This window comes from Cricetulus griseus, chromosome 2 (genome assembly GCF_003668045.3).
Source record: "Cricetulus griseus strain 17A/GY chromosome 2, alternate assembly CriGri-PICRH-1.0, whole genome shotgun sequence".
NCBI lineage: Eukaryota > Metazoa > Chordata > Mammalia > Rodentia > Cricetidae > Cricetulus > Cricetulus griseus.
The window spans coordinates 452,838,476-452,847,770 of record NC_048595.1 but is presented as its reverse complement, the minus strand read 5'-3'; the positions used below and the strand labels follow the sequence as shown (position 1 = coordinate 452,847,770).

The following is a 9,295-nucleotide window of genomic DNA, read 5'->3' as shown; positions in this document are numbered from 1 at the left end:
TACCTACCCTGAAGGTCATCAACTCTAACCCTGTGCAACAGCAAGCTCAATAATTAAATGCTTTTTAAAATAAATTGCCTTATTCATGGTGTTATGTCACAGTGACTAAGATATTCTTCATCAAGGAAACTTCTCTTTGCAACAGAGACCATTACAGTCAACAGATTGCAGTTTTGTAGAGCCCAGGCCCAACAGATACATATGGAAAACAACTCTTGCACCTAAGGCCCAGGGAACATTACAGCAGGAGCTGAAAGAACGTAAGGGCCGGAGGATCCAGGACTTTGCTGTGAGATGTGTCTCTTAGGATGTCAGAAGCTACACCCATAAAGTCTCACCAACATGACTGCCTAAACATGAACTAAAAAAGGAGAAAAACAATAGCCATGCTAAAATGGACAGGGGAAAACCCACAGGGCTCCAACCCTATACAAAGAATGACAGCCAATCAAAGAATGCTCAGAGTAGGACAAAACAGTCTTCCCGCAGGAAGAGTATTTCAGTTGGTTACCCAACAATACAAAATTATGCATCCAAGTAACATTATACAGACCAAGCAGGTTATACTTAGGAATATATATTGTATGCATATATACATTGCATATGCAAATGACAACAATTAATGAAAAAGCAGGCCATGAATTTAAATGAGAAAAAAAGAGAGTATATGGGAAGATTTGGAGGAAGGAAAAGAAAGAGAGAAGTGATGTATTTATATTTTATTCTCCCCAAATTAATGAAGTGATTTAGAATAAAGATTTAGGATAAAGAATAGCATAACCATTATGCATGTAGCGTCACCTAACCTCCGAGTCAATATTCTGCCAGCAATGTGAGACTGACTCAGTGTATCCCTCCCGAGTGCCTTCCCCATTCTCCTGCAGTACAACCATTAGAGTGATCTAGTGCTCAGCAGTCTTGTATTTCTTTATAATTGGATTGTGTACATCCACTCTAAGAGTCAATAGTGGTTGCTTTCTATGGCTGTGGTGAAGCCCGTACCCACAGTTAAGAAATTAGACATTGCGCCCCAGGTGTATCCTTACTGCATTGCACATGTTTCTGTAGGGGACAGTAAGCCACGGACTACGGATCGGCTCTTGTTATACGTTTCTTCCCTAAAGGCATTATATTCTGTATCTGAAAACAATACCCTAAAGATAAAGGTTTCTGTCCCACCTGGTCCCATAGCCACTCTGCCCCAAATAAACACACAAAGACTTACATTAGTTTATAAACTACTGGCTGATGGGTAGGGCTTCTTACTGGCTAGCTTTGTCTTAATTATTAACCCATTTCTATTAATCTAAGTTTTGCCACCAGGCTGTGACTTACCTATAATCTCCTTGAGCAGCATGGAGTCACTCTTGGGGCTGGGGAGAGGAAGGCAAAGGGAGCCCCAAGAGTGACTCCATGCTGCTCACCTTCCTCTCCCCAGCCTTCTCCTGGTCTGGTGACCACGCCTATCCTTCCTGCCTGACTATTGGCCAAACAGCGTTTTATTCATCAACCAATAAGAGAAGCATATATACAGAAAGACGTCCCCCATCAATATGCAATATTAGTTTGTATTTTAAAAATAAGTTAACATAGCATTGTTTTAGAACAGAGAGGGAGACATGCTGACTTTTGAAGGCCTAGGCTTTATGTGGGGCCTCACTTCCAGTTGCTCACTGTGAATATCCGTCACCTGATCTCAGCCCTCCACAGCCGTTCAAACCTCCACAGCCTCCAGTGCCCTCACTCAGGCCTTTTCCCTCATGTTTGAAGCCTGTGGATTTACAGGGTTTTACAATGAGACTGTGCACTTTGAAAGTTGTTTGTTTTACCTTCAGCAGCACTTTTAGGTGTCACAGGGGAGATTTTCAAGATGGCTAATCTGCCAACTTTGAAGAAGTAACAGTCTTAAGAGCATTCTAAATATTCTATATATAGGAAACAGTCATTTCCCAGGAGAACTTCACGATCTGAATGGCTGATATATTTATAAAACATCTGCTTCAAGTTTCTTTAGGAGTATGTCAGTTTAATCTGAGCAGCTTGCTGTGTTTCAAATGTTAGAGTTTTATATGATAGCTTTTGTTTTCATGGATATTCTTTGTGATTTTAAAATAGAGAATGACAGCATATGTCTAATAGGTTCAAAAAGAAACAGTGAGGATACTTTCCCTTCATTGGAACACAAGAAAGGCATCCCCCCCCTCCCGCCCACATGGAGACTGCAAGACACTGAAGAAACAAAGAATCGAGGTACAGGAGTAAGACCTAAATCGATGGGGCAGGGTCAGTAAGAAGGCACACTCTGAGTTGGGTTGGCTAGGACAGCATGAGGAAGGATTGACTATAGTAAAGTGGAGTTTTGATGGTGTGAGCAAGTAGAACCCTAATTCTGGAGAGTTTTATGTCAACCTGACTTAAACTAAAGTCATCTGAGAGAAATTCCCTCCATAAAATCAGACTGTAGCAAGCCTGGAGAGAGTTATCTTAACTAATGATTCATTCGGGAGGGCCCAGCCCAGCCCACTGTGGGTGGTGCTACCCCTGGACCCTCCACGGCCTCTGCATCAGCTCCTGCTCTATTTGACTTCCTTCAGTGATGGTCAGTGGTGTGGAAGTGTGAGCCAAATGAACCCTTTCTTCTCCAAGTCACTTGTGATCAAGGTGTTTCATCACAGCAATAGGAACCCTACCTGGGACACCTTAGTAACTTAGTGAGAGTAACAAGTATGGAGGCCTTGCTCAGCGGTCCACCGAGAAACTACTGCACCCAGTGTTCAAATTTTGTGGTTTATTGCTTTTGGTTGGTTGTAGGTGGTTATTTTATTTTGCTTTGAGTCTATATGTTTCAAATTTTCTCTACAGGTCTGGGTCCTGAAAGACTGTCAACAGGGTCTCTTCTGCCTCAGTTGGTTAGTCAACGGGAGGCGCATGCGCGGGAGCTAAGGGTGGCGCATGCGCAGGAGCGAAGGGTGGAATGGGCGAGCCGATGTGAGGTGAACCAGGCTCTGTACTTACTTCTCTAGCGCCTTCCCTGACAGGTCATCATGGCCACAGCTTCTGGTAGCACGCAGTTGCCATCTCCGGGCAACATGGTAAATGTTCCCTCTCACACTTAGTCATTCAGTGATGCTAGTGTCTCATTAACTCGAACCTAAATGCCGTTGATACTAAGTTCTTCTCAAATCATTCACCTTCGTAACTGCATTTAATTCTCTATTTTTTGAGCATTTTATTTTTAATCACATATTTATGTGTGTGCGGGTGGGGTGTATGCATGCAACTGCAGTACCTGTGAAGCCCGGGAAAGGGGGTCAGATCTCTTGGAGCTGGAGTTACTGGTGGTTGTGAGCTGCCCAGTGTGGGTTCTGGGAACCAAACTCAGGTCCCCTGGAAGAACAGTTCATTCTCGTAACGACTGAACCCTTTCTCCGGCAGCCCCATCAAATTCTAGCTGTAATTCTGGCTGGTACAACTGTAATGGTGTTTCTGGTGTGAGCCGAGGCTAAGGAGAGAGGTAGCAGAAGAGTTATACTGAGGTAGTCAACTACGATGTTTAAAACATTTACTTAGACTAAGAGAGAGAGAGAGAGAGAGAGAGAGAGAGAGAGAGAGAGAGAGAGAGAGAGAGAATGGGAAAGGAGATAGAATGCATGGGTGTGGGTGGATCGGTTACAGATCTTAGTCAGTTATCCAGAAAAGTCCAATACTATTTGTCATGACTATGATGTGGACACTATGGCAATTGCTCCAAGATCTTCAGCTTGTGTAACAGGAAGAGGTAACATCTGCAGTGTGGAAAACACTGGAGTGAACCATGGTTTCCAAAAGTGTAGTCAAACACCAGAGTGAGCCGTCCCTTTAGCTTGACTCCAAGGATGTTTGACATGAAAAGCTTTTGGGTAAACCAAGATGAAGGGAAGTGGCCAGCTGGACTGAAGCATCTTGGAAGAAAGATTTGGAAGATTTGAAGTTTGTGAGATCTGAACAACATCACTGCCTAAGAAAAAGAGGCAGGAATAAAAGTTGAGCAACTCCGTTGCTTTGTTACTGAAGACAGGAGAGGTGTGGAAATAAGAGCAGACAGTAAGAGCCAAAAAAAACACGTGGAGTTCAGCTGCTGGGATTCTGCATTGTCTCACGTAAATATCTCTCAGATGGAGAACATTCTTCCAGCATCTGGACTTGACCTCAGCGAGTGATGATGGTGTTTGGGATCTCTCAGAATTTTAGAAGCCACAGACTTGGTGCAAATAGCACTGGATTTGGAGAAGCTTCGTTTGTATCCTGACATCACCTTCAGTCTGTTACATGGCATTGGGAAATTGCTTAGCCTCTCGTACTCGTAAAATGGGGACAGAATTTTTACTTCTACCTCAAGGCTTTATGAAAATTAGACAAAACAGTGTAAAGTGTGGAGCATGACGTGTAGCACATGGTAAATACTGGACACTTTCACTTTTCATGAAAAGATTAAGGAATAGCACTGAGAGCAACACGAAAACAAAACCTAACAGTGGATTAGAATCTAATAAAGGAAGAGGATGTACCTTAATTTGCAGAAATGAACAAATGAGGCAAAATCAGTGTTCTATTGCTTCGAAGAGACACCACGACCGCAGCACCTTTTATACGAGAAAACATGTAACTGGGGCCTGCTTATAGTTTCAGAGTCTAGTCCATTACTTCATGGTAGAGAGCATGCTGGCACACAGGCTGACTGACATGGTGTTAAAGAAGCAGGTGAGAGTCCCACTTCTGGATCTGCCCATAGCAGGAAGAGAGTGACACCCAGTCTGGCTTCTAGTTTGGAACCTCAAAGCCCAACCCCAGTGACACATGACACACCCACTCCAGCGAGGCCACACCCACTCCAACAAGGCCACACTCCCCTAGACCCTCTCAAGTAGTGTCATTCCCAGATGACTAAGCATCCAAATATAGGAGCCTATGGGGGCCATTTTTATTCAAACTGCCACAGTCAGGATGAGGACCATCACGGAGTCCCAGTCCCTGGGACCCTGGTGGCTTTATATCCACGGCAATGCTTTCTTCAAAAATCCTGAAGTGCCCACGAAGGAAAAGAGGGTGGAGAAAGGGAGAAGCCACGCCTTCTACAAACCACATGATGGGATTCCAAAGGACACAACGGTCCATGTCGCGTACTCTTCCTCAAATTTCCTCCACCAAACGCGATGCAGGCATTCACTCATTACGCAAACCATGTGACCTTCGTGTTGCTGTAATAAAACACCTGGCAGATTGACCTACGGGAGGAGAGGTTGATTCAGGCTCATGGTTCTGGAAGGATCAGTCCCTCATGGCGAGGAAGGCATGGTATGGAGACGACTTGGTTCGTGGCAAGAGGAGACTTCACCTGCGACTTCTTATACCTCTTGGATCAGGAAGGAGATTTCTCAAACCAGAGCAAGAATCAGATATTCCCCTCTGAAGCTCTCCAGGGTCCACTTCTGTTAGCTATGCCACAGTCCACTCTACAGCACGCCACAGGGCAACCAGCTGAGGACAAAGTGTCCAAACATCAGGGCCTGTGGGCACATTTCAGGTTCAAACTGTAGTACAGTTGCTTATGATCACTGGTATTTATCTTCATTTCCTTGTTGCAGTAAATATCGAGTTATATGTGTTCAGAACACTGGTAAAAGCTACACAAACATCTTGTCGTCGTGGAAGGGACACTGTAGTAAGAGAAGATAAAATTGACCCTAGCTGTTAAACACATCTTTAAGTAGGTTTGTAAAATAAACTCGCAGACCACAAGGTGAGTTAAAAGTCCCTGCCAGTATGTGGATGGGCGCCTTTTAAACTCCAGACCCGCTCTACCCTTCCCTGCCTCTGTGGTTTGAGAACAGTTACTTTATCTCCCCGAGCCATCGCTCCATTTGCCGTGAATAAATAGGGCTCATCATCACATTATCCAACAGTCATGAGGATTAGCTGTGATGGCTCACATGACCGGCTTTGCAGCAGTGCACACACACTGTGGAGATTCAATATACATGTATACACAAGTGTGAGCCGGACATTGGCCATGTCTAATGGAAAAAGTGTTTTGCATTATTAGTTAGGGTCAGTAGAGAGGAAGGATCTGGGAACAGAGGCTAGTCCGCTGGGCAGTTGGGATGCTTTCTCAACATGGTACCACTTTCCCATACAGATAGTAAGTATAGGAATAACAATTCATTCATGGCATTGTTGTGGAGGTGAGACCAGTGCCTGTAAGGCATTTAAAACAGCACTCAGGCATTCTGCAAACACCAAGAGGCCATAAGACAGGCTGTTTTCAAAGCCATGGGCCATGTCGAAGAAGGAGTCTGCTACAGCTGTAACTTGGCCTAAACCGAAGGAGTCAGCAAGCAATCACAGGAGGCTCCAGAGACTGTTCATTCCTTTGACGTGGACTTGGGAGGAAGGAAACAGCCATTGATAAGCACAGTTGTTTGAGTTCACCCATGGGAAAAATAAAAACAGATAAATGGAAATGAGTCACAGCCTGAGAAGGGCGATTTGGTATTTTACCAATAATGAATACTAATTTGTGCTGACACCATAGCTTAATACTTCTCTGGCAGATGTGTGTGTGTGTGTGTGTGTGTGTGTGTGTGTCTGCACGCATGTGCGGTATCAGCAATTGTCACATAATTTATTTTCCACCAGCTCCCAAGATACGTCACTCCTAGAAACAGCATTGTGCATTGCAACAGCTCTTTGTCATCACAGTGGTGCCTGGGAGCTGTTGCCGTTACACTAGGGCAGAACCTGGACTATATCTTATTCTATTTTCCAAACAGCCCAGATGATTTCAGTCTGTAGCTGTGACTGAGAAGCCATCTTCTAAGAGACGGTTTCAGAATCCCAATCAGTGAGTGGTCATCAAAATCCTTTTCCTCACAGCTGCTAGCCACAGAGCATGCACTCACACACGCGCTGAATAACGCCTGAGTCTTTCTAACATACTACTAAAAGCTGACTTCAGTTTCTTTTGCTCCCATTTAGCACAGGGAAGGAAAAGGGAGAACAAGCTTTTGTTTTGTACAGCCAGCCAACATTTGACGAGCATCCTAACGCTGTCTTCAGTTGAGAGCTGTGATGATGAGCTCATTGCGTGGAGCGTGGCCTAGCAGTTCATGATTCATGTTTTAGGTAGCTCAAGTTCAAAGAGCAACTTGTAATTGGTTAAAACTAACTTGTGGGTCTGATTTGTTTTGGGAGATGAGCTCATTCTGTGACAGGTTTACATTTATAATCCTCTGGCCTCAGAAACCTAAATATGTGTTACATGCATGTACCGCCTAACCTGTGCCTGGAAGCTTGTGGATTCTCTAGGTAAAATTTTTTTTCAATTTTTTTATTGTAGTAAAAAACATTCAGCAACTATGATCTTAGCATTTCTAAGTGCAATGAGGCATCCGTAGGAAAATTTCAACCTGAATAAGTTACTCATACCCAAGAAAATACAAAGAATAGATAATGCCAGAACATTAAATCAAAGGAGGAGGGGAACCCACATTACAACAATAAAATGACAGGAATCAACAAACATTGATAACTGTCAACATCCATGGTCATAATTCCCCACTAAAAAGACATAGACAAATATATTAGATTAAAAAAACAGTCTCCATCCTTCTGCCTCACCCAGAAACACACCTAACCATCAAGGATAAATGCCACTTCAGGGTAAAAGGATGGAAGAGTCTGTGCCAAGTGAAAGAATCCAAGAAGCATGCCAGTGTAGCCATTTTAATGTTTGACAAAGTAGACCTCAAACCAAAACTAATCAGAAAAGATAGGGAAGGTGATTTATCAAAGGAGAAAGCCACCAAGAGGATACTGAAATCCTAAATATTTGTGCACCAAATACAAGGGCACCAAGTCCACAGAAGAAATACTACTCCAGCAAAAATCATATATTGATGCCAACACAATGATAATGAATGACTTCCATATGCCACTCTTACCAATAGATGATTAATCCAGAAAAAATTAAACAAAAAATGCTGGAATTGAATCATGTCATAACCAAATGGACCTAGCAGATATTTACAGAACATGTCACCCAAACACAAAAAAATATACTTCCTTCTCAGTGATTCATGTAATTGTCTCCCAAATTGACCACATGCTGGCCTCAAAGCAAGTATCCACAGATACAAGAGAACTGAAATAACACACGGTATCCTGGCTTGTCTCATCACCATGGATTAAAGCTGTATATCATCCATAGAAACAACAGAAATCTTAGAAATTCACTGAAATGAACAACCCATTACCTCAAGCAAAATGGAACAAGACAGAATTAAGAAGGAAATTAAAAATATTTTAGAAATGAACAAAGATGAAAATACAACCTAACCAAACCTGTAAGACAAGATGAAAGCAGCTCTAAGAGGCAAGTTCGCAGCACTAAGTGCTACATAAAAAAATGGAGATCTCATATTAGCAACTTAACAGCACACCTGAAAGCTCTGGAAAATAAGCAATAATACCCCAAAAAGAGTAGAGCACGAGAAATGATAGAACTTAGGCCTAAACCAATGAAATAGAAACACCACCAACAACAACAACAATAGCAACAAAAACAATGCAAAGTGTTAATGAAATAAACTCTTAGACCAATTCACTAAAAGATGAGAGAAGATCTAAGTCAATAAAATTAGAGATGAGAAGGGGGCTATCACTATGGATACTAACCAAATACAGAGGATCATAGGGTATACTTTAAAAATCTGAACTGCAACAAATAAGAAATGTGTGTGTGAGAGAGAGACAGAGACAGAGACAGAGACAGAGACATCTGGGTAGGTTTTTTAAATATCTAGAAAATGTATCAGACATATGTAATGATAAATCTTTACTCCATCCACCTGCCGCCACATGAGCGAGCGCCCAGAATGACACAGAGTCTTATATTAGTTTACAGTGCTGCTGGCCAATTGACTAGGATTTCTTATATGCTAGCTCAGTCTTAATTATCATAAATCTATATATTTTATAAGACTTATCTTTTCGAGGACACCTTCCTCTGGCATCCTCTTCCCAGGATCACATGGTGGGCTCTGTAGAGAAGAGAACAGAAGGAAGAGAAAGAGCAAGCGAGCGATTTCCTGCTTATATTCTGAGTCTGCCTACTATGTCACTTCCTGCCTCGATCGCAAGACTTCTTATACTACATTTCCCAGAATCCTCTTCGACTCCTAGTCCCACCTATCTTGCTTTCCTATTGGCCAACAGTACTTTATCAACCAATAAGACAAACATATACACAGAAGGACCT

At 42.7% G+C, this 9,295-nt stretch overlaps 1 long non-coding RNA gene across 1 annotated transcript; it reads right to left on the bottom strand.

Moving 5' to 3' along the window:
• Window positions 1–2,773: 2,773 nt before the first annotated feature.
• Window positions 2,774–8,998, bottom strand: LOC118238439. Its single transcript, XR_004768767.1, has 2 exons — window positions 4,548–8,998; window positions 2,774–3,502 (listed from the first exon to the last, which is right to left on the bottom strand). It is a non-coding gene; the product is annotated as an uncharacterized LOC118238439 (long non-coding RNA).
• Window positions 8,999–9,295: the final 297 nt, after the last annotated feature.